Here is a 17,711-nt window from a genome sequence, read left to right on the forward strand (position 1 = left end):
AACAAGAAAACAATGGAACACACGTCTATGCTCTCAAAAAGTAAATCCTGCCAACAACGCCAGTTTGTGGCGTGAGGAACGCGAAATACCCTTTTTTTGAAGGAATACTTATTTTGTTTTACCTTATTGGAAAAATCCAAACTAATGCCAAACAACGCCACCTTGGGAGTTTCACCCAAGGAATTAATTACTAGTAATAAGGCAATCAGGTTCGTTATACTGATGGAACAGGAGACGTGGTTCAGTTTATAAAAAAGTCAATGTTTATTACAAAAAATAAAAATTTTAAAAAGAACAACAAATAATTTTACCATTCACACGGGGACTATTTCAGTGCTGAGGCTTACCGGTGGTGGAAAATGGATTGCCGAAGAGTGAGAGGGATCCCAGGAAAATCACCCCAATCGCAAGTGCCAGCCACACACACACTGACAGTGATGAAAACTCAGAAAACCAGGGGTTGCACAGCACACAGGGAGGGGAAACCACCACCGGGGGACACCACGACCGCCACCTTTCGCTCTCAGCAACTGAAAAAGGCACAAAGGGAAATACTATTAATAGGGCTACACTCAAAAGAACAGAACCAAAGCACAATGAAACGCAGAATATGCGAATCTTAAAGTTGGCAGCCACTAACTTACAAATTAAGGTAACAAGCAAAACAAAATGCTGCCATAAACGATAAGCAATACTCAACAAAATTAAACAGTAATGAAAGGAAGAAGACAAACTACTAAATCAAGTATCAAATTAATTAAGCACAGATATTAAACAAAAAGAATACCAAAAGAGAAATAAACCCAAGAAAAACTATGTTGATAGAAAGAAAAACAAATCAAAAGTACAGAATAAATTTGTTGCAGCCAATTTAGACTTGTGTATGTTTGTGTGCGTGAATGTGGGTCTGTGTTCATGATAGGCACTATGGTTGCTATTGGTTACCTGCGCCGCTGTGGGCATAGGTGGTGATTAGTCACATGGAGGCTAGATAGGGGAGACACAGGTGATCAGTGATTAGGGACATGAGAATCAGTGGAAGCCACACAGTTTTTCAACCGTGTCTGTGTGTGTGTGTCGAGTAAATGAGTTTTTGGTACAGTCGTTTTACACCCGTCTTTTTGTAGATGTTGTTAATGTTTTGATCTAATAAAGTGTTAAACGCATACGATGGAGGACCTCATTTTTTACACACCAGCATGAGTTGGAAAGGCTTCAAGTTCCCTCAAGCGGCTTTTTTTTGTGGATCGATTGCCGCTACATTTTGTTGAAAAACTCAGCTTCTTGCTGCGCTCCACCGGACTCCATGCAACAGCTGATTCCACTCAATTGAATGCAGACACAGCGACAGCCTTGGAAAAGCAACGCTGAAGAATCACGGTAGGACTGATTGAGAATTGTTAAGCCCTGTGGAAGAGATTGGCCTTCTCACGAAAGGATACAGGTAAATCCTGCTGCAGTTCAAATAAAGCCTTCGGCTCGTAAATCAGTCAAAATGAGTGACGTTGCTACAGCTGTCAATCAACGTGATAAAAGACCGGTCAAAATCACCTTTAAAGCCATGGAAGCAAAAATAATATCACAACAAAAGGAAAGGATCTCAGAATAAAGAAACTGCATAAATTAACAAAGGAAGTTGGACAACTCATGACTTCAAAGGAAAATGCGTCTGTTGTGCAATCGATGCGTGAAGTGTTCTTAAAGCTGTGTGTGGAAAGCAATGAGTTGCATCAATCATTGAGATCGTTAATACCTGAGGATGAAATGTTAAAACAAGATGAGTGGGTTGAAACTCGAATGCGAAATAATAAAGAAATATTACGAAAAATGGAAGAGTGGTTGCTTGATAAAAATGAACAAGATGACTATGGTGATGCAAATATGTTTAATGATGATGTCGCTGCAAATACAAACGTGCTGAACGATGCTGCTGCTGCAAATATGCTTAATGATGATGTCGCTGCAAATTCAAATGTGCTGGGTGATGCTGCTGCTGCTGCTTCTGTGTTTAATGACAAAGATGCTCCAAACGTGGTCACTGACGATATTGCTCCTGGTGACAGCATTTCTAATGTTGGTCGTAAAACATGTTCATCTGCTGGCCGCTCCAGCAACAGGTCTTCAAGGTCCTCAGGAAGGAAAGGCAGCTAGCAGCATAGACCGCCTATATTTCTTGGAGCAATATACAAAAGGACAACCAAGAGAACTGGTTAAGAGCTGTCAACACATGCCACCTGACAGGGGATATCAAAGAGCAAGAGAACTCTTACAAGAACGCTTTGGAAATGAGCAAAAAATAGTCAGTGCATACATGGAGAAAGCTCTTGGATGGCCACCAGTAAAATCAGAGGACATCAAGGATTTGCAAGCTTTTGCATTGTTTCTCCGTGTCTGCTGTAATGCTATGGAGGATGTCAGTTACATGTCAGAGATGAACAGGCCATCTAACATGCGTGCCATTATCCTGAAGCTACCTTATAAACTAAGGGAAAAATGGAGGAACACTGCTTATGAAATACAGGAGAAGCACCACCGTCAAGCAGGCTACAGTGATATTGTCAAATTTATTGAGAGACAAGTATCGATTGTTTCTAATCCAGTCTTTGGAAACATTCAGGATATAGCCATCAAATCACCAAATAATAAAAATGGAAACAAAGTTTTTCAGGCTCGCATCAAGGGAAAAGGAAGCAGTTTTGCAACTTCTGTGGCAGCTGTCAATTCTAAAACTGTGACCCAAATGCAAAAGGAGAAAAGCTTGCCTGATAAACTACTAAAGGTGTTTTGTCTGCTGTGTGAAGAGGGTCACAAATTGGAGTCGTGTCCCAAGATGGAGAAGAAGTTACATCGAGAGAAAATAGACTTCTTAAAAGAGAAAGGTGCTTGTTTTGGGTGTTTATCTGTTGGACACATGAGCAAAGACTGTCATAGGCGTCTGACTTGCAAATTGTGTAACCTGAAGCATCCTACCATCCTCCACATTCCTCCAAGAAAAGAGATCAAATCAGAGGACACACAGCAGGAAACACCAGAGGACAGTCGTGTAGTTTCTCCCAAGACATGTGGCCATATAGGGGCCGGAGCACAGAATTGCGTCTTGGCAATTGTACCTGTACAGGTCAAGGTTAACAAAGGCAGCAAGATAGTAACCACCTATGTGTTCTTAGATCCTGGCAGCACAGCCATTTTCTGTTCTGAGCGACTCATGAGGGAGCTAAAGGTCAGAGGAAGAAGTGCCAAATTTCTCCTGACAACGATCAACCAAGAAAGGTTTGTTGACAGTCACATAATCTCAGGACTGGAGGTAGCTGCACTCAATAGTAACGCTTACTTTGAGTTGCCTGACGTGTACACACAGTGCCAGATGCCTGTGACCCGTGATAACATCCCAAGGCAGGAAGAGTTAAGTGCCTGGTCTCACCTAAACTCTGTTGAAATTCCCGTCATTGATGCCGATGTGGAGTTGTTAATTGGAACCAATGTTCCAAAAGTAATGGAACCATGGGAGGTGGTTAACAGTAATGGTGAAGGACCGTATGCCATCCGAACCCTATTGGGCTGGGTTATTAACGGGCTACTGAGAGGAGGCAGTGAGACTGAGAGCAGCTGTCACACCATCACAGCCAACCGGATATCCATCGCTCACATAGAGGAACTGCTGGTGACGCAGTATAACCACGATTTCAATGAAAAAACGACAGATGAAAAGCCAGAAATGTCCAGAGAAGATCTTAAATTCATGAACATTATGAACAGCTCGGCTGAATTTAATAATGGACATTACTGCTTGAGATTACCTTTCAGAAATGATGACGTTGTCATGCCCAATAATTGCCACGTCGTTGAGCAAAGGGCCCTCATGCTGAAAAGGAAATTGGAGAAAAATTCTACATTCAAGGCGGAGTACACTCAGTTTCTCAACGATGTTATAAACAAAGGCTATGCAGAGAGGGTGCCAGAACACCAGCTGGAAAGAAAGGCAGGTAAAGTCTGGTACATCCCGCATCATGGCGTGCACCATCCAAAAAAGAAAACTTTGAGAGTGGTGTTTGATTGCGGTTCAAGCTTCAAAGGCACCTCACTCAACAGTCAGTTACTGCAAGGACCGGACTTGACAAATTCTCTGTTTGGAGTCCTCACAAGATTCCGTCAAGAACCCATTGCAGTGATGGCGGATATACAGGCAATGTATCACCAAGTTAACGTTGCAAAACAGGATGTAGACTTTCTCCGCTTCCTCTGGTGGCCAAATGGGGAACAGGCACAACATCTCACTGAGTACAGAAGGACAGTTCACCTGTTTGGTGCAACATCATCACCCAGCTGTGCTAGCTTTGCTTTAAGAAAGACTGCTGAGGACAACAAGGCAGCATTTCCAGCACATGTCATTGATACCATCAAGCACAACATACATTCCCACTCCAGTCAGTTATATAGCGCAGTTTAGGCCAAACAGAAGCAAGCCAAGCAGGCAGCAGCATAAGCCAGGCCGTAGCAAAGCCAAGCAGGCGACAGCAAAGCCAAACACAGGGTGAAGCAAAGCAGGGTAAAGCAAAGCAGCAGTGTCTCTTTTTTTGTCAGCGCCGCGACGGCTCCACAGCGAAAATGGTGTGAACTAACAGCATCCCTGCTACACACAAGAGACTACATTCGTATGACTAAATTATTTTAAAGCTGAGGATGAGGGCTTGATGGATAGACGAAGGGATTGAAGCGTACATACCGATCCGTTTGTAGTTGCAGACACCGGAGGGAGAGGAGAGCATTGGACTCCCGTTGCCACACAACATTGGCGACGGCAGCAGCAACCCGCGAGCCGGTCACAGCGCCACGGGAGTCTACACCCACGCGAAAACAACTGGTAAAGCAACAAATCAAATTGCTAATTTTACCTAACCAGGCAGTTAGTGCTAACATACCTGCACCGGTGGCAGCGAGGTGGAGGAAGCGGGGCGACCAGGAAGTGGGCGGGCCTGCGAGCCAAAGAGCTAGAGGGAGACAAGAGCAACCCTGCTTCCCTTTATAGAGTGCCCTCCTGCGGTGATAGGCTAAGACAAAGATACTGTCGAGAGCAAGAGTAACATTCACATCAACATTTTACGCACGTGTTTCTAAGGTAGTAGCCTTGAATTGGCCACAAGGTGTCATTGTTGCGCTATCTATTGCTGGCAGAAATTAGCAACTCCAGCTATTTGTCCTTTACAGGACACCGTTGTTGGCGATATTGTTCTGCACAGGTCACCATGTTTTTCCAGACTTTGTATCAGACCTACCTTGTGAAGGTGATGAAGCCAGCAGCCACTGTGACATTAGAGAACCTGCAAGGGAATAAAACCTGTCCAGGTCTCAACCACAAATTGAATCCTGCGTCCAGCGCCTCCTTCTCTTTACACTACATCACCCACTCATCCACAATTAATACGCAACGCAGAGTCCCAGGGGTGTGTAGAGAGTTACCTCCAGCCGACGGACACGCAGAGAAAGAGGGTTACATGTTTGTATTTATTTCCCCCCCTCTTTTTTAGAAAGGAGATCTGTGACCTTGCTTACAAATGGTGTTCTGTCATCCACGAGACGTTTATAAGTATCTCTACAGTGTTTACTCGTGACTTAATTCATTTCTGTCTGTGAACATATGTAATGTCTTTAGAGCAATCATTTGACATATAGGGAAATTGGCATTCTCTGTAAGGGAAAAGGCCAAATCATGGTTTGTAATGCTTTGCGAGTCCGTGTGATGAAAACTCAAAAGAGTTCAATAACACTTTCATAACTGTCCAGTAAATAAACTGTTATGGACACTATCTGTTTAGCTAAGCACAAAGACTGGAAACAAATGGAAACAACTAGCTGTCCAGAGGTTACAAATTCCATCTACCAGCAACATTTTGTATCCTGTTAGGTGCTGCTCCAGGCCAGCAAATATTCTAGCACATAAAAACTAAACCTTTATTTTAGGATTTAGATATAACATGTTTAAAGGTAAAGTTCGAAGCTGGGAGGTTACTCGAAGATCCAGCAGGCACCAGCAGCGAGTAAGGTTTCAGTCTATCGTAACGGACAACCTACTCCACTCCGTCAGAGTCCAAATAACTGCTAATACGATAGGTGAGTCCAAGTTCTCCCTGAGAGTCCAACACAGCCAGGACCCTGTAAGGGCCCTTCCAGTGGGTAGCAAGTTTTATACAGTCCTTGGTAGGATTACGCAATCATACTAGATCCCCTTCTGCATATGGCTGGTGACGGGCCGCTCCATCATAGTACAGCTTTCGGTTCACCTGTATGTTAAAGCAGCACCACTAAAAGCAGTCTCCAGCTTCCAAGTAAGAGAGGTCACAAAGTTAGCATGAGAAAAAGGCAAGTCCGAGCGCATCATTTGAGATGGCACCAGCACAACCTTCAGAACACGGGCTTCCCGTCCATGAACTAGATAGTAAGGAGAGTAGCTGGTGCTTGCATTAACAGATGTGTTAGGTCCAGCCATTGGATCTCAGTCAGATATCTTCCTCTGCCATTCGTCTCATTTCCATCCTCATTTCTCTTATGTCTTCAGTGAATCGGTCCACAGCTCCGTACAAATCACCTCCATCAGATATGGAATGCACCGTGGCTGCTGCTCCACTTCCAGTAGGAGGCTGGCGTACCTGAGGGTTAACATAGTCCATGTTTACAGTCTCTCTAGCCATCTCACATCGTCCAGCTATGATTGGGGTCTCTTTCAAATCAGTAGAGCCCTGTTCATTTAGCTCTCAGAGCATGGTGGATGTCCACCCAGAAATCAGCGGAACTTCTCCTTCTGAGCTATGTTTCCATAGTTTGGGAATGCTTCTTAAACTAGTTTGCTCATTTCTGATGCATATAGTACCAAACTCTCACTTGGAGCATGGATGCAGGCAGCGAGGTTTGCGCTGAAACAGTCCAGAAAATGTCTTTGTCCAAAGGCCTTCTGCAATATCTCTTTAACTGCTGACTGATTAGCCCACAAGTGAACAAAAATCCTCACCAGTTCATAATCAAAGTCACGTATGAATTGCGCCTATACTTTATGAATGTATTAAAAACAACGAAACGTTTTCAACCTTCAAAATAAAAGCCCTAATTACAATACTGCCTACTAGAGAAAACTAGAATTCCAACTAATGTCAAAGCTTGCATCTCTTCAGATATAGTCGCCATTGCCTGTTCATTGATCTGTATTTATAAATCTGTTTTGCACACAGTTGCTTTCATCTATGTTGCTTATTTGGACATTGAGGACAGAAGGAACCGGAAAGAGTCTTTGCTTCTGTGGGTAACAATCGGTTACACAGTTTGGATTCTCCTGTTTGTGATTTGGGTTTTCGTATTCACCACTCATAAACATGCCATTCTGCCACGAAGAAAAATAGGTAAATGACTTGTGTAGTAACACGTAAATTTAGCACAATGCATTAACTACAGCATGTCATCTTGAGCAGAGCAACACAGTAACAGTCCCTTTTTTCTGTCAGTGAAAAACAGTGAGCAATACAGGACACAAAGTAAAGAGGTAAGAGCCGGTCGATATTGCATCAAACCCTGCATTACAGTAAAAATGCAAGTTGCTGTCTGATTTTCAACCTGCCTCTGAATTTCAGAACGGGCTCTGTGCAGCTAAGGCGATAGTTACTGCTGTGTCCGTCATCCTCATCGTTGGAACCGTTGCTTTCTCTGTAGCTCTCATTGTTGGGACATTGCAGCATACAGGAGAGTAGGCATGTGCATAAATGTGTGCTGGAACATTGTTTGCAAGTGAATCACAGTTGCTTTGTAACAGAGTTGGTCCGTAATCGATACCAGTATCAGAAGGCATGCTTGTCAATTCATTGATTTGATTCCATCATTAATTGATTAATTGGAGGTGGGTATTAAATAAAAAAGAAAAATAAGTTACCAAAGGTAAAGAGAAATGGTTGTTACATTTAGAAGTTTGCCTGTTTGAAAATAATTGTTTAATCCAGTCAAGTTGGCATTTAGGCTAAATCTAAATCTACTATCTTCTGTCATGTTGATGCATGTTTTTGTGACCACCGAGAGGTGCGTCGCTTTAAATGTTGCGGCTGCAAGGAATTATGGGCCATTATTTTTTCCTCTCCTTTCGTAAAGGATGGTCCAGTGTTTCCTATGTTAAAGGGGATAATGAAGGAAGCAATGAAGCTCCTTCCCTTATCATTTACAGTATTCAAATTGCTCTAATCATGGCTGACACTGAAGCACTTCCAGGTCATTTCACTCCATTCTGAACCTTCCCTACCAAAATGCACTATTCGACCGCAGCCTAGCTATACCCTTATCAGTATGGGAAAGGATAAAATGGTATCTGAACATTTCTACTTTTCACACTCAGTATCTTTTTTTTATATACTTTGTCAATTGTTTTGATTTCATTCATCACATTTCATGCAGTACAACATACCAGCTACATTAGACAGCCTGGATATTGTTTCTGCGTCAACAACACATTTTCCAAAGAAGTTAGGTAAGATTAGATTCTAAACAGATCTCAGTCTGTTTTCAGTGATGACTGCAAATATTTGCTACATGCCATGATACATAATTTCCTTTTGCCAGCCACCACCATGACCGAATGTTTTGGCGATGTGATCATTCCCTCGGTGGGTGTGGAACATGCTTCTCTTTTCCCTTGTCAAACGTCACATAGTACCTTTTTCATAAACATTGATTTAAAAAAAAAAAAAAGGATTTCAAAATATGACCACTCAAAAAACTCCCTTTTATGTTTAAGGTCAAAGGTCGGTAGATCAGATGAAACTACAGGACATAAACAGATCATAAAGTCTACATCAGTCTGCGGACCTTGTGTATGACCCTGTTGCTGCTTGGATTATCTGATTCATTTAGCCAGGACCCTCCACTTAACCTTGTGTGTTACTACAAAATATTGGCTGATGATAATTTCCCCTGTGGTTTAACTTCTTTAAACACTTTTATGAATCCGTTCTCTGGCCATTTAAACCTTTTAGAGCTAATGCATAATTCACATTACCATCCAATGTAGGAAACAAACAGCATTTCATTCTGTTTATTTGTATTTTTTTATTAGAGGTATCAAGGAATTGTTTTTCTTCTGGCATGAAGACTTGGACCTGTGTTCTGACTTACAGGTCTATTCACAGGAACAAGGAACCTGTATTTTGTCGAGTATGGGCGGACTCAACCTCACACTAAATTTGCTCTGTCTCACCTCCTCATTCAGTCTGCCGAGTTGTTGCTCTGCTCTTAGCACACATTTGAAGCCTCAAGTTTAAGGTTTCTTCTGTTTTTCTTGGCTTAAACTGTTGTTTTTTTTCCCCTTGAGAGTCTAAAGCTGCACTCAAGCAATAATTATTGGTTTCATTTTGTTTGTCATCTCATGATACTTTGATTGAAGGTAAGAGAAAAAATGTTTTTTATATTATATATTTTATTATTCAACACTGCAACTTTAAATACTATAAAAAAGAAACAGTGAGAGAGATTTTTTAAAAATATTTTTCTTTTTTTAAAACTTTAGGCCTTAAATTGTTGAAAGGACGAATATTTGTCCCAAGAATTTCAAACTAATATTTCATATTTCGAGTGATTCTGACAGGGGGAATAATTGTGTTTGCTCTGTATTTCATAACACTATATTTCCAATCAAATAACAGCTATAAGGTTAAAGCTTTGTTGTTGTCTCCACTGTTCAAAAACTGAGGGACTATGTGTCATCATATCAACACCCTCAAACACACTATTTCCTCATTTCGTCATTTAGCAAGTGATAGAGTGAGATTGACATTTGTAGTAAAAAACGAAACAGACGCTAATTATAGTATTAACTCAGCAGAATATTATTGTGAAAGTGTCTCAGGTCCGGGTGGTTTATCCTCAGTGACTGCCTGCACTGAGAAGGCTGATAAAGACATATTTAGATCAGCTTCATGACAGATGGCACTGCATGTGTTTTACAGATGTGGTTGTGGATTCTGACTGGCCTTAACATCATCACCATAGCGCACAGTTTTGCCGGTGGTTTTGTCCAACAGTCGTGTGGCACACTGATACCTGATCATGGCTCTTCAGTGCCTTGTGATGCTGAACCCCGCTTTCAGATCTCCTACCAACCAGGGAACGATGGAGAACCTTTCACAGGTGCAGAGACTGTTGTTACCCTTCTCCTGGAAATATATAAGTGACATTATCAATGTTTGTTGCAAGTGCAAGGTCATTATCATTACTTTCTATTTTTTAATGTCCCTCCAATTTTATGAAACTTCAAACCATTCTCCAGTTTCCCTCCAGAGCAAGGACTCCAGTGTGTTTAGAGGATTTATGTTGGAGGCTCGAGAAGAAGGAGGCCCTTCTGTTGGAACATTTGTAGCGCTTAATGAAAATCCAACCCGACTCCTGGATTGCAATGGTATAAAAGTAAGCAACTTTCCCTTTTCATCATTGTAGAAGGTAGCCTTACAGATGCAACTTATTGATCAGTTGAATTTTCAAACTCTCCATGTTCATCTAAAATAAGGAAATTTAAAGGGACTTAAAGTAGACATTAAAGGTTAAACCTTTTAAAGCTTTCTTGTAGATATGATGCATGAGTTGCTTCTGCTGCTCTCCTCAGGCCTCGGCTGCAAGTCAAAGAAACAATCAGCGAAAGACTTTGTTAAAAGTTAACTGGACAGCACCGGAAACAACTCTCAATAAAAATATCGCCTTCAGGTATTTGTACATTTTGACACAAAAATGACACATCCCTGCACCAGGATTAATCAATGTAACCTTTTTAAAGCAAACGGATCTACATTAACATCTGTATGTGTCTGATATGTTGCAGAGCCACATTTATTCAATCTTTTGATGCATGCTGGGAGAAGGTCAGAGAGCAGCTAATCACATCATTACCAACTACTACTGCAGAGCCAACTACAACTCAGCCTAGTATGACAAGTACTGCAGAGCCAACTACAACTCAGCCTAGTATGACAAGTACTGCAGAGCCAAGTACTACTCAGCCTAGTACGACAAGTACTACAGAGCCAACTACTACTCAGCCTAGTATGACAAGTACTACAGATCCAACTACAACTCAGCCTAGTATGACAAGTACTGCAGAGCCAACTACAAATCAGCCTAGTATGACAAGTACTGCAGAGCCAAGTACTTCTCAGCCTAGTATGACAAGTACTGCAGATCCAACTACAACTCAGCCTAGTATGACAAGTACTACAGAGCCAAGTACTACTCAGCCTAGTATGACAAGTACTACAGATCCAACAACTACTCAGCCTAGTATGACAAGCACTACAGAGCCAAGTACTACTCAGCCTAGTACGACAAGTACTACAGAGCCAACTACTACTCAGCCTAGTATAAGTACTGGAGAGCCAAGTACTACTCAGCCTAGTATAAGCACTACAGAGCCAACTACTACTCAGCCTAGTATGACAAGTACTACAGATCCAACTACAACTCAGCCTAGTATGACAAGTACTGCAGAGCCAACTACAACTCAGCCTAGTATGACAAGTACTGCAGAGCCAAGTACTACTCAGCCTAGTATGACAAGTACTGCAGAGCCAACTACTACTCAGCCTAGTATGACAAGCACTACAGAGCCAAGTACTACTCAGCCTAGTACGACAAGTACTACAGAGCCAACTACTACTCAGCCTAGTATGACAAGTACTACAGATCCAACTACAACTCAGCCTAGTATGACAAGTACTGCAGAGCCAACTACAAATCAGCCTAGTATGACAAGTACTGCAGAGCCAAGTACTTCTCAGCCTAGTATGACAAGTACTGCAGATCCAACTACAACTCAGCCTAGTATGACAAGTACTACAGAGCCAACTACTTCTCAGCCTAGTATGACAAGTACTACAGAGCCAAGTACTATTCAGCCTAGTATAAGTACTACAGAGCCAACTACTACTCAGCCTACTGTGACAAGTACTACAGAGCCAAGTACTACTCAGCCTAAAATAAGTACTACAGAGCCAAATACTACTCCGCCTAGTATGACAAGTACTACAGAGCCAAGTACTACTCAGCCTAGTATGACAAGTACTACAGATCCAACAACTACTCAGCCTAGTATGACAAGCACTACAGAGCCAAGTACTACTCAGCCTAGTACGACAAGTACTACAGAGCCAACTACTACTCAGCCTAGTATAAGTACTGGAGAGCCAACTACTACTCAGCCTAGTATAAGCACTACAGAGCCAACTACTACTCAGCCTAGTATGACAAGTACTACAGATCCAACTACAACTCAGCCTAGTATGACAAGTACTGCAGAGCCAACTACAACTCAGCCTAGTATGACAAGTACTGCAGAGCCAAGTACTACTCAGCCTAGTATGACAAGTACTGCAGAGCCAACTACTACTCAGCCTAGTATGACAAGTACTACAGATCCAACTACAACTCAGCCTAGTATGACAAGTACTACAGATCCAACTACAACTCAGCCTAGTATGACAAGTACTGCAGAGCCAAGTACTACTCAGCCTAGTATGACAAGTACTGCAGAGCCAACTACTACTCAGCCTAGTACGACAAGTACTACAGAGCCAACTACTACTCAGCCTAGTATAAGTACTGGAGAGCCAACTACTACTCAGCCTAGTATAAGTACTGGAGAGCCAACTACTACTCAGCCTAGTATGACAAGTACTACAGAGCCAACTACTACTCAGCCTAGTATAAGTACTGGAGAGCCAACTACTACTCAGCCTACTGTGACAAGTACTACAGAGCCAAATACTACTCCGCCTAGTATGACAAGTACTACAGATCCAACTACAACTCAGCCTAGTATGACAAGTACTACAGAGCCAACTACTTCTCAGTCTAGTATGACAAGTACTACAGAGCCAAGTACTATTCAGCCTAGTATAAGTACTACAGAGCCAACTACTACTCAGCCTACTGTGACAAGTACTACAGAGCCAAGTACTACTCAGCCTAAAATAAGTACTACAGAGCCAAATACTACTCCGCCTAGTATGACAAGTACTACAGAGCCAAGTACTACTCAGCCTAGTATGACAAGTACTACAGATCCAACTACTACTCAGCCTAGTATGACAAGTACTGCAGAGCCAACTACAACTCAGCCTAGTATGACAAGTACTGCAGAGCCAACTACTACTCTGACTATTATGACAAGTACTGCAGAGCCAACTACAACTCAGCCTAGTGTGACAAGTACTGCAGAGCCAACAACTACACAGCCTAGTGTGACAAGTACTGCAGAGCCAAGTACTACTCAGCCTAGTATGACAAGTAGTGCAGAGCCAACTACTACACAGCCTAGTGTGACAAGTACTACAGAGCCAAGTACTACTCAGCCTAGTATGATAAGTACTAAAGATCCAACTGCTACTCAGCCTAGTATGACAAGTACTACAGAGCCAAGTACTACTCAGCCTAGTATGACAAGTAGTGCAGAGCAAACTACTACTCAGCGTAGTATGACAATAACTACAGAACCAACTACTACACAGCCTAGTGTGACAAGTACTACAGAGCCAAGTACTACTCAGCCTAGTATGATAAGTACTAAAGATCCAACTGCTACTCAGCCTAGTATGACAAGTACTACAGAGCCAAGTACTACTCAGCCTAGTATGACAAGTAGTGCAGAGCAAACTACTACTCAGCGTAGTATGACAATAACTACAGAACCAACTACTACACAGCCTAGTATGACAAGCACTACAGAGTCAAGTACTACTCAGCCTAGTATAAGTACTGGAGAACCAACTACTACTCAGCCTAGTATGACAAGTACTGCAGAGCCAACTACTTCTCAGCCTAGTATGACAAGTACTACAGAGCAGAGTACTACTCAGCCTAGTATAAGTACTACAGAGCCAACAACTACTCAGCCTACTGTGACAAGTACTACAGAGCCAAGTACTACTCAGCCTAGAATGACAAGCACTACAGAGCCAAGTACTACTCAGCCTAGAATGACAAGTACTACAGAGCCAAGTACTACTCAGCCTAGTTTGACAAGTACTGCAGAGCCAACTACTACTCAGCCTAGAATGACAAGTACTGCAGAGCCAACTACTACACAGCCTAGTGTGACAAGTACTGCAGAGCCAACTACTACTCAGCCTAGTATAAGTATTGGAGAACCAACTACTACTCAGCCTAGTATAAGTACTGCAGTGCCAAGTACTACTCAGCCTAGTATGATAAGTACTACAGAGCCAAGTATTAGTACAGAGCCAAAATTGCCTGACATCCAAATTTTAATTAATGCACATGGGCACAATTTCAGTGCTGACATGAACATTATAAATAGTACTCCAAGAATTACTCAGCCTAGTATAACAATTACTGCAAATCAAATAATATTTGATCTGCCATCCAGCGTTGTTTGTGGACCTTCATTTGGGATTAAATTCACTGCTCGCATGAACTTTACGATAAGTACTGCAGAGCCAAGTTCAACTCAGCTTAGGATATCAAGTTTTGAAAATGATATATTCGTGCATCTGCCTGCCAGCCTCGCGTCTGTGTCTGCACTTGGGTCCAATTTCACAAAGTTTTACGATACGAACTTTACGATAAGCACTGCAGGGTCAAGTACTACTCAGCTTAGTATAATCATTACTGCAAAGGAAATAACATTGTTTCCGCTTACCAGCCTACTGTCTGTGTCTGCATTTGGGTCAAATTTCACTGCTCTCCTAAACATTGTGAGAAATACTACAGATCCAAGTACTACTCAGTCTTGTAGGTTAAGTAATGCAGAGTCAGGTGCTTCTCAGCCTTGTATAATACGTATTGTCACAGTGCTGAGTTTGGTTTTTAGTGTTTCCAGTTCTATTTTGTAGTTCTTGCCCCATGTACAGTATGTCATGTCTTTCTGCCTATGTGTGTGTTTTACATCGTGTTAGCCTGCTTGTTTTCATTTTGTCCCTGGACCTGTTCATTCTCCTGCCTGCCTGCAATGCACAACCTTTGTAAACCTCTTGTGTTGTCATTAAATATCTATCGTAATAATGCATCTGCCTGCCTGCCTAGTGCCTGCGTCTGCATTTGTCTGTGTCCCTAACTCTCTTCAGCAACTGTCTAATATAATCTGGTACAGGCAAGACAGGCAGATAATAAAACAGTAGGCAGACAGGATAACTCACTCTGTAGTGTTGTCTCAGAAAACACAACTGCAGGGAGGCAGAACTCTCCATCAGGGACAGAAGGCTGAGGCTATTTCCGGGGTCACGATAAGGCACAATGAACAGAGGCAGGCAGGATCGACAACAGGGACTCAGTCCAAGAATGAGTGCTGGGAAGAACAATCTGGCAAGAAGTGTGTGAGACAGGGGAGGCTAATATACTGGCTTGATTACTGATGAGGAGCAGCTGAGTGCCCAGATGAGCTGAGTGAACTGATGAGGTGGGTGTGGCAGGCAGACAGAGGGGAAAATTACTGAGACCCAGAGAGCAGAACTGTGACAGATCTAGTTATTGGTAGTCATTTTTGTTGCACTTTTTGTTTGTTGTTTAGAATTGTTACGAGGGCATAGATCTTTTAATCCATTCAGTGTTCATTTTGGCAGCTATTTTAGATTTAGTCTTAAAATGCTTATTAGTTTTAGTCACATTTTAGTCATTTTTACCCTTTATAGTTTTTGTTTTAGTCGCCGAAAAGTCAAAACACTTTAGTCCAGTTTTAGTCAATAAAAAGTCTTCACATTTTCACATCCGTGTCCCTCTTCTCGTTTTGACCTGTTTGCTTCAGGTAAAATTAAGACTTTAAATTTCAGCAGATCATCCATACAGTAAAAGAACGATGAATTCATTGCATCTAAAGATTACTGTTCATCATCGCTTCTCATTTAAACAGTTTGACTGAAGCAGACAGCCAATGATCACGCCTTTTCGTGCAGAAGAAGCTTCAAATGACTCGTAAAACGCCCCTGTTTCTGTGAGCGTGCACAGAGCCTGAAGCAGAAAGCCTGGGTGACACAGAGCAAATTCACAACCAGCTTTGTGATACCTGTTACCCAGTTACAGGAATGCATTGCTTGTATTTTGACAGACAGATTAAACGCATTTCAGTCCCGTCTTGTCTCATTAACAAAAACTAAACATATGTGTTGTCAGAGTTTTTATTATCAACAATCTATTTTTAGGTCGTCAACATCTCGTCTTCGTCAGGGAAAATAACAGTTGCTTTGTAAAAGAGTTGCTCCGATACCGATACCAGTATGACTGATCGGATACCATTAACCCCCCGCTAACAAAAAAACAAACAGGTTTCAGGCAAAGTATAATGTGACCAAGGCAAACAAAACCAACGCAATACTCACACAATAAAATGTTAGTCAAAGCTAACCAAATGACAGCACTCAGTGTTTTCCCACCAGTAATAGAATAATAATAATAGAAAGGTAGACTTAAGCTCAAGCATTGTGTTGTATTGTTCTGACCGAACTTGACCTTACATCTTAATATATTGTTAGTGTTTAGTTAAGAGAATGAGGACCAGAGGAGGACATTTCATCTCAAGCAACAGCATGTACTTTAAAGTAAATGTGTAAAATTGGTGGTTGGCAACTTGGAATTCTTTCCAGAATGATTTGAAGTGTTGTGTAAATATTTTTCAGTTGAAAAGAAATGGCAAATTAAGAATAATGAGACGACATGAAGAGGTGGTGGATTGTGACTAAGTCAATGTTACTGCAAATGTTGGTTGTTAATAAGTGAATGTAACTGACAGACCATCTGAGTTTACTTTTGCTTTGAGTAAAAGGCAGGCTAAATAATATCTTTCTCCTCCCTGCTCCTTTTCACTCATGGAATATGTAAATAGAGCTGTGTTGTGATTACAAATGTTGAAATTGTGCAGACCATGAACGGAATAAATAATAAAATGAAATGAAATTATATATACTTAGTTTGATCCATTTCTGCTTAACGTCACATTTCTTTTACTGCTCTTAATGTTCCTAATGCTCTGTCCAAAGCACTTTGAATTACTCTGTGTTTGTATAGTGCTCTATTAATAAACCTGCCTAAACAAGTTTTTATCTTCCAAAGAAGTTAGGTAAGATAAAGTCGAAACACATCTCAGTCTGTCATCAAAGTAAAAAAAAAACACTTTGTCATGCCCATTCTTTGTGCTGGGCACCACCCTTAGGGAGTATTTTAGTGACGTGATCATGGCCTCAGTGATTTACTGTGTGGAATGTGTTTCTCTGTTAAACTCAAGTGGTATTTTCATGAACATAGATACATTTTTTTAAAGAGGATGCCAAATCTTGAGCACTCAAAAATAACATAAACTCCCAATCCTAACACACTAAAAGTCCTAGTCTTACAAGTTGTTAAGAAGGACATTAGAGGAGGCGATCGCTTCGACTAAAGAATACTTCAACAAAACACCCTGGTCTCAACAATTTGTTCCTTTTTTGCAAAACACCACCATAGACATGTTATTACTTATGATGAGATTTTTTAATAATATTTTTGCCTTTACTCAAAGGCCAGCTGAAGAGAGACATGAAATATAAGGAGAAGAGAGTGGGGGATGACATGCAGCAAAGGGCCGAGGCCGGGAGTCGAGCCTGCGGTTGCTGCATTGAGCACTGTGACCTCTATATATGGGAGCCTGCTCTACCATCTGAGGTAACCCAGTGCCCAGAGATATAACCAGAGATATTGTTATAATGAAAATACTA

At 41.6% G+C, this 17,711-nt stretch overlaps 2 long non-coding RNA genes across 2 annotated transcripts; both read left to right on the plus strand.

The window, feature by feature from the left end:
* The first annotated feature begins 7,226 nt into the window (after positions 1-7,226).
* Positions 7,227-8,359, plus strand: LOC138606900 (uncharacterized). Its single transcript, XR_011309380.1, has 3 exons — positions 7,227-7,388; positions 7,491-7,528; positions 7,617-8,359. It is a non-coding gene; the product is annotated as an uncharacterized lncRNA (long non-coding RNA).
* An 892-nt stretch (positions 8,360-9,251) lies between these two features.
* On the plus strand, positions 9,252-16,894 carry LOC138606898 (uncharacterized). Its single transcript, XR_011309378.1, has 5 exons — positions 9,252-9,409; positions 9,972-10,152; positions 10,292-10,428; positions 10,625-10,722; positions 10,838-16,894. It is a non-coding gene; the product is annotated as an uncharacterized lncRNA (long non-coding RNA).
* Positions 16,895-17,711: the final 817 nt, after the last annotated feature.

This window comes from Semicossyphus pulcher, unplaced genomic scaffold, assembly GCF_022749685.1.
Source record: "Semicossyphus pulcher isolate SPU_LCO1_2020_fin unplaced genomic scaffold, fSemPul1.0.p SCAF_4, whole genome shotgun sequence".
NCBI classification, from domain to species: Eukaryota; Metazoa; Chordata; class Actinopteri; order Labriformes; family Labridae; genus Semicossyphus; species Semicossyphus pulcher.